Source organism: Pelodiscus sinensis, chromosome 15 (genome assembly GCF_049634645.1).
Source record: "Pelodiscus sinensis isolate JC-2024 chromosome 15, ASM4963464v1, whole genome shotgun sequence".
Lineage (NCBI taxonomy): Eukaryota > Metazoa > Chordata > Testudines > Trionychidae > Pelodiscus > Pelodiscus sinensis.
The window spans coordinates 7,140,618-7,147,727 of NC_134725.1; the positions used below are offsets into that span (position 1 = coordinate 7,140,618).

General features: G+C 49.2%; 1 protein-coding gene across 4 annotated transcripts in view; it reads right to left on the reverse strand.

The window, feature by feature from the left end:
- The window catches only part of ADORA2A (adenosine A2a receptor), a 37,650-nt gene extending 30,774 nt beyond the window's left edge, over window positions 1-6,876 (reverse strand). For 2 of the 4 annotated variants that reach the window (XM_075897994.1, XM_075897991.1), the window contains exon 1: window positions 36-6,699. The gene's annotated coding sequence lies outside the window, so the exon portion shown is untranslated. Of the gene's footprint in view, window positions 1-35; window positions 6,700-6,740 lie in introns of those variants that run through there. The other 2 variants (XM_075897992.1, XM_075897993.1) reach the window with 2 other exon arrangements.
- Between the last annotated feature and the right edge of the window lie 234 nt (window positions 6,877-7,110).

Consider the following 7,110-nt stretch of genomic DNA (forward strand, 5'->3'; position numbering starts at 1 on the left):
GTCAGCCTCAGGGACTGATTTGTGTCTGGACTTACTTAACACTCAGTTTTCTGGAAATTTGAGCAGCTAGTTAAGAGTTTCCCAAATAAGTCCCAGAGGATGAAGCAGTCTCCTCCCAGAAGGTCAACAGTTCTGGTAATGGTAAGAAGAGAATAAACATTTACAAATTCACACCTCCTCTCAACCCATCATCTGGGGACACATGAACTACAAAATGAAGTGGGCACACGGGTTAAACCCCAGCTCTCCTTCCATGCTACCACTGCAATATCTATTCAGATACACAGACAGGAGACACCTTCACTTGGGAAACACGTGTACCCTTCACTATGCTGACAGTAAAAAAAGGGGAGAGAGAGGGAGGGCATAGTAACGTCGCAGCCTCGCAGAAGCTGGGGGGACAAACTAGGAGGTCCAGACACGGGCTGAGGCAAGAGACCGAGTGCCATGTGACCGTCCCAAACGTGAGAACAAGGCCACTCCTTTAGGGAGGGAAACATTCAGGAAACAGAAAGACGCCTGAATCATCATGTGCCCTGCTCAGCTTTTCTGCCTTATTCACGTGAACGTACGATACACCAAGTGTGCCCTCCGGCTGAGCACTGCTCCTGGAACTGCTTGCTGCCTAAGGATCACGAGAGTCCCAGCTGGGTGTGGCTGGGAGCACATGCAAATGCCGGCACCGAACTCAGGACTCGGCGAGGACAGCGCTAGAGTCGAGTGACAAGCTGGCAGAGCCAAGAAGCCTGATCCTGCAAGGCGAGAGAATGCTTCCAAGAAGATCCTGAGCACCTTGCATGCCACTGACTCCAGTGTTGTAGGAGAACACTCAGCACCCTGCAGAAAATGGCCCAGCATGTCATTTCCCACATCATCAAATTTCTCTTGAACCCCCCCCACCGCCGGCCATTTTCCTCCATCTGACCTGACAGGCCAGTCCAAGCCTTTGAACTAGTAGGAGCTCAGCCTCCACCTGTGCTATCCAGTCCCTGCTCAGAGCTCACTGCAAATTGTTCCATTGTCTCAATTTCATTGTTAGTAAAATGTTCCCTAAACAGCTCTACACAAAATGTTCCCTTCATGTTTCTGGGTTTGTTACATCAGCCTGCAACACCTGGAATCGTTCCTCCCTGACGGTGCTTCGTTTGCAATGAAAGAGGGACTGGGGGCTCTGGAAAGTTTGCCGTTTTCAAAACTGACAGAGCACAGAGATGCCGGGGGCAATGGACTGCAGAGGTCAGCGGTGCAGGTGGTAGGAACTGCACCCTGGCCTTTATCTTACTGCCTTTCAAATGTTTAAAGCTGCTACTAAGACACCGGCCCAAGATGAACGGAGTCACTTCACAACCTCCCCTATCCAGCACATGTGCCAATTTAGTTACTCCCTTTTGGGATTGGCAATGCCCTTCTACCTTGTCAGTGTATTGTCTGTATTAATAATAGGTGTCTAGTGCTATTAGCAGAATGTGCAGCGTGGCCCTTACTAGGGATGTGAAAGGTTAACCAGTTAGCATCTCCCTGAATGGGTGAGGCTTACTGGTTCCAGTTAACCAGTAATTGGTGGGGACTGGAGCAGCTCCCCACTTGCTTCAGCCCTGCAGGGAGCGCACCACAAACAGGGGTTGCTCTCGTCCCTGCAGGCTGGGGCTGTTCCAGCGAGGGCTGGGATCCAAGACTGGGAGCTGGCAAAGCCAGCCCCCGCCCCAGCATGGAAGCTGAGCCAGCAGCTAGCCCCACCGTGGCATTAGGGACGGGAGCCCCGTGGGCTGGGAATTGTGCCAGCCACACTGGAGTGGTCGCCAGCTCAGATCCCAGCTTTAGTTGGTTAACTGGTTAAACGTTAGGCGAACCTAACTTTTAACTGGTTACCTGATTAACTGGGATTTTATATCACTCGGCCTCGCCTTACCAGAACAGCACAGGAGGGGGCTGCTGTTGCGGCTTCATTGTTTTATATCTGCTCCCCCTGGCGAATATTGCAACAGAATGTTCATGTTTTGTACAACATCATCAGCCCAAACGGAGACGCCCGGCTTATTTGTTGTACTGCACCATCCCTCGCTTGTTTGCTGCATTACTGTTCTCTCACCCACCCAGAGAAGGCCCTGTGAGAAAAGCACCGGTGTTCGGCACAGCGCTGAAGCACATGCTTACAGTGAAGTCCTTTTCTAAATCCCATCCATAGGTTTTGCCCAATGAGAGTAGTTCCCAAGTTTGCCTTTCCAACAACCTAATTCAACATCATTGTTTGCCCATTTCTCTAAATTCTCAAGATCATTCTGTCTGTGGCTCCATTTGATAGCTTCATCACATCATGTTTATCTAAAAATTTCAACTTTTCAATGTTCCGGGGCCTACAAAAGACCTCTATTAAATATCATGTCACCAAGTTCCCATGTCGGCTAACGTTGTAATCATATCAGAGTATGCTACTGGAGTGATTTTATATTTGTTTTTTAAAGAATTCATGCTATCTATTGCTAGTCGGGTTATCTGCTATGGACTCATCTATCCAACCCTTATCATTCTCTCATATTTCTGAAATATATAGGTTGAAATCTTTATAAGTGATTAAGCAGTTCTACAGTTTTCTTTTCCTTTAATGACTGAGGACCTATGGATATATCATTTGACCATGATGATCTTACACATGCCTAGTCACAGGTAGCCCAATGACTTAAAAAAGGAAGGGAAAAGGGTATTCACCACCCCCAGAAAAACATCCAAAAAAGACGTTAGAACCAGTAGTAAAGATTCTTGCACTGCCCTAAACCAATGGGTTTTTTTCTGGAGGCTGTCAGGGGGTTTGAGTGGGTGAAAATCCAAAACAAAAGTCTTCCCCAAAGCTCTCATATTTGACTGCATTTTTTTCTCTGCTTGTTTTTAATCAGGGTTTAATCATAGAGTCCAATCTAAATCTCATTATAAGAGATTAGACTAAACAATAAGAATGGCTGTTAAAAGCTGATTATATTAAAATGTGGGAGCAAGCAGTGGCTGTTACAGAAAACTATTAAAATATCAGCAATAAAAGATGTAAATAATGACATTTTGACAACAATACTCAGTTAGGATCTATACTTTCCTCCCCACCTGTTCTGACCGCTGGATACAGTCTGGCTATCTCCCACAGGGCAGAAGTGCTGGAACAATTTTCATAGTGGGGTGCACTATGGCCCTGCCTGCCAGCTCTTTTGGAACACCAGGAAGGGTGGGGCTCCGGTGTTAGAGGCACATGGGGGAGGGCAGCAGACAGGGAGGCTGTCGGGTCATAGTAGGAACCTCAGTGGGGCTATAGGTTGCTGCAACCCATTGAGGTGAAGGAGGGCCCATTTTTGGCTGCCCATTGCTGATCTAATGCATTTCATCACTAGCAGGAAGGTACAATCCCTTTATCGTTACTGTGGAATGGGGAGCCTGATATTTGTGTGTGTATTACGAGTCTATCCCACTGAAAGGGATGAAAGAGTCTCCCCCCACCTGCGTTCCACGAACCCATGCCACCTGGCATACATCATTTTCATTTTCTATACTCACTGATGCATGCAAGTAGCCACATGCTTTTCATATACATTTGGGGGGTTCCGAGCTGTGATTGTGAATGTACAGTTTGAGCTACCTGCCACATCAGAAAGAGTTTCTTTTTACTTTCATATTATTCATGTACTGTGAGTATTTAATCACATTTTTCCTCGTGTAATCTTTTTTTTTTTTTTAATTGTGGTTCAGTATCAGTAACTTCTTCCACGAATCTAATCCAATTTGAGGATTTCCCATTTCCCTGCTCGTCATTCTACCTAACCCTTCGGTAGGCAGCTGGGACAAACTGGTAGTTTTCCATTTTAGAGACAAAACAGAAAGGACTGTGCCCCCTGCCTGACTGCATGTCTCCATTGCATGCAGGAGGTTGAATTTATCAATTACCACAGTTCTTCAATTACCGCAAGGCTGGGACTTAAAAGCCTGAAAACAAACATGTTCAAAGACAGAGTTACCTAATAGATGACCATCTGCTCACTACCATAATTTTGCTTTAAATAGTTAATAAAAGTTGCCTTAATTACTATTTACCCAAATGACTCACACTAGCCTTTCTAAGTTAACCCCTTCTGTTTCCTCTTTGTGTCACACCATGACACACCAGAAAGACTCTGTTAAGCACCCTCTTCACAATTATGGTGTGTGTGTCTTATTACAAACATAATTGCGCATTACACATGTGGCTTATACCAATGTTTGTATGGCACAATGTTCAAAAAGCAGCATTAGAGCAACTATGATGCTTTATAGTGTGATATTTGAACATCACCTTTCAGCCTCTGCATGTGCCACAGTCTGTCTCCTTACAAAAAGGATGGGCTGAAAAAATTCACCCATCACCTGGCTTCTCAGAGCCTTTGTATCATCATACCCTCGTCTATCCAGGACCTTGGATGCCTTTGTACCCTCTTTTCCTTACACACCAGACCAGAAGGATGAACTGAAGATGTGGCCCTGTTGCTGATAACTACAGAACAACCATAACTTGGTTCTCACCCCAGTCGTGATCTTCTCTCACTTGCAGAGTTACTGAACCCATCTACCGACAGCTTCACTAACATTTCCATGTGCGGAAGCTCAAAGCACTCTACCTTCAACAGCTAAAGATGTTGTTGAAATGCTGGACAGCATTGAGCCTACTGTAAATATCACCTAGGAAAAATGAACCACCTCATTTATTTCAGGTTAAGTTGTTTACTTAGTCGCACTGTTTGATTTTCAAAGTTAAATGCCTGAAACTCCACAGCATTAAGTGCTGCATGCACATTTCCTCCTATCTGATACTCCTGGGGAAACGGTTGTTTCCACATACATTCAAAGAGTCGGCAGCAGTGCTGAGTTTCGGGGGAGCAATGTTAATGGCTAGAAGTCTGAGGAATATGGGGAGACAAAGGCTGAGAATCTGAGCCTTGGGTAGCTGTGGAAGTCAGATGGCTGGTGGGTGGAGGGGGGGCAGAAGCGGAGAAGAAGGGCTTACAATCCAAACTAAAGAGAAATTGAGAGCAGTAGGAATCAAAAGTTGTGGAGTTCTAGGAATTCTGATCCAGAATCGTCCCAATCTCAGCTGAGAGAAAAATGGGAGTGGGCTGTTTGCTCTGTCCCCAATGTCTACAGGTTGACAAAGGAAAGGCATGCCCAACTCTATTGCTAACCCAGGAGGGAACAGGGAGATATTCAGTTTGCACCGTCTCTGAAGCCTTCATGCAAACTCTGCCAGCATCCCTCAGAGATTAAAGTAAAAGTTGGATCTACATCAGCAGCTGCTGCCTGTGAGAAAAGGGGGAGCAGGGAGGGCAATGCAGAGGAACAGAGAGAGGGCATGAGGGAGCACCCCATTTAGCAGGGGCACTGGGAGCAGTGCTACCCCAAGCCACCTAGCACTAAGACCCCCAATTCCAACACCCACAAAGAGAAGCGGAGGTACTCCTACTTCACCAGAAGTTCCAGGTGCACCTCAGCACGAGTGCTGCAAAACCACAGATGCTGCACTTGGAACTACCAGAGTCCAACTTCCCTCCCTTTCCCTCCAGATTCCATGAACAGAGAACAAGGGGAACTGCTCTGTCCCCTCCCAACTTGAACTCCTTGCAGTGCCCAAGTCACACAAAATCCTAGATCCAACTGCTGGATCTTGGCAGGTTTTGGTTCAAAAGCCCAACTTGTACAAAAGACAAATTTAGCGCTCCCCCCCCCCATTTCTCAACAAACAGACTGCGGTTGCATTGCTGCCTACAGAACCTGACAATGCATAACTAGCTCCAATATCCTATTTTGGTCTGGGCAATTTTCAACCCCAATCCCCCAAATATAGAAGAAAAAGCCCAGCCACTCCATGCTCACCAAAAGGTCCAGACCTTGCTACAACCTTGCACAGAACAACAAAAATGCCGAAAAGGCATTTTTTGGCACCTGGGTCCTTGTGTACGCAGTGAGCTTTTTATAGCAAAGCCCAAACTTCAGCTAGCTAAATAGACAAGCGCAGCTACTTCATTTCCACTGCAAAACCCCCAAACCCAACACAACCCTGCTCACCAGCATCCAAGGCACATTTGACACCAGGACTCTGCCAGAGTTTGTATTTTTGTATCCTCCCTTCCTTCCCCCCAGTTGAGTTGTTGAAATAAAAAAGGTGCCGCTACAACTTGAACCAGAAAAATCCCAGCCTGTAACTTAAGAGCACGTTTTGGTTTGGGGGCAAAAAAGGCACTCAGCCGGCTGGACCCCACCGCCAGGTCAGATGAAGGGCTTTCCGGCACTTCCACACTGGGAAGCATCCGAGTCCGGAATGTTCCTAAGGTTACACTTTTGTCCGCGCTCCAAGGGCCAGGCTAAAGCTTGGTTGGACCTGGCCGGATCCAGGTCTGGTTTTTAGGGCGCTTGTCTCAGAGTCCAGATGGTTTTGAGCTGGGGGGGGGGGGGAGAGGCTGGCTGGATCCAGGTTGCTGGGGGCTGCACGTGTTCTCTGTGGTACAGTTTGAGGGTTAAACACTCTCAGGACTTTTAGAGCCAGTTTCTCTCTCTCTCCCGGCCCAGGCATCCGCAGGCTCCTCTCTCTGCAAACCCCCAGCGCCTGGGGACTGGGGGGGGGAGTCCCTGAGGGACGAGGCCCCCCTCCCGCGGGGAAAAGACCCGGGGAGAGCCGGGGGGCAACGAAAGGGGAAACTTCTCCCCTGCCCGGCGCGCCCAAGCGCATCACCCACCTGTGCTGGGGGGGGTCTCCTCCGCCCGCCCCCACGCGCTGCAAACAGGCTCGCCCGGGGGCGCCCGCCTTGCGGGGCTCGCCACCCCGGCTCCGAGCTCCTGCGCGGTCCGCTGCGGGGCTGGCCCGAAAGTTCCCCTGGAGCCGCGCACGAGTTGGCCGCGCAGCCCGGCCGCCCGCTCCCGGCTGCTGAAATTCACACGCCCGGACTGAGCCCGGCGGCCGCGGGGCTGGGAGACTCAGGCTCGGACACCAGGGCGCCCCCTAGAGCCCAGCGCGGGCCCCGGCCGGCGAGCCCGGCGAGGCTCGCCCGGGCGCCGAGCCAGACTCCTTGGGGAGCGCCCGCTGAGCCACACCCGCGCCGGGGGGCG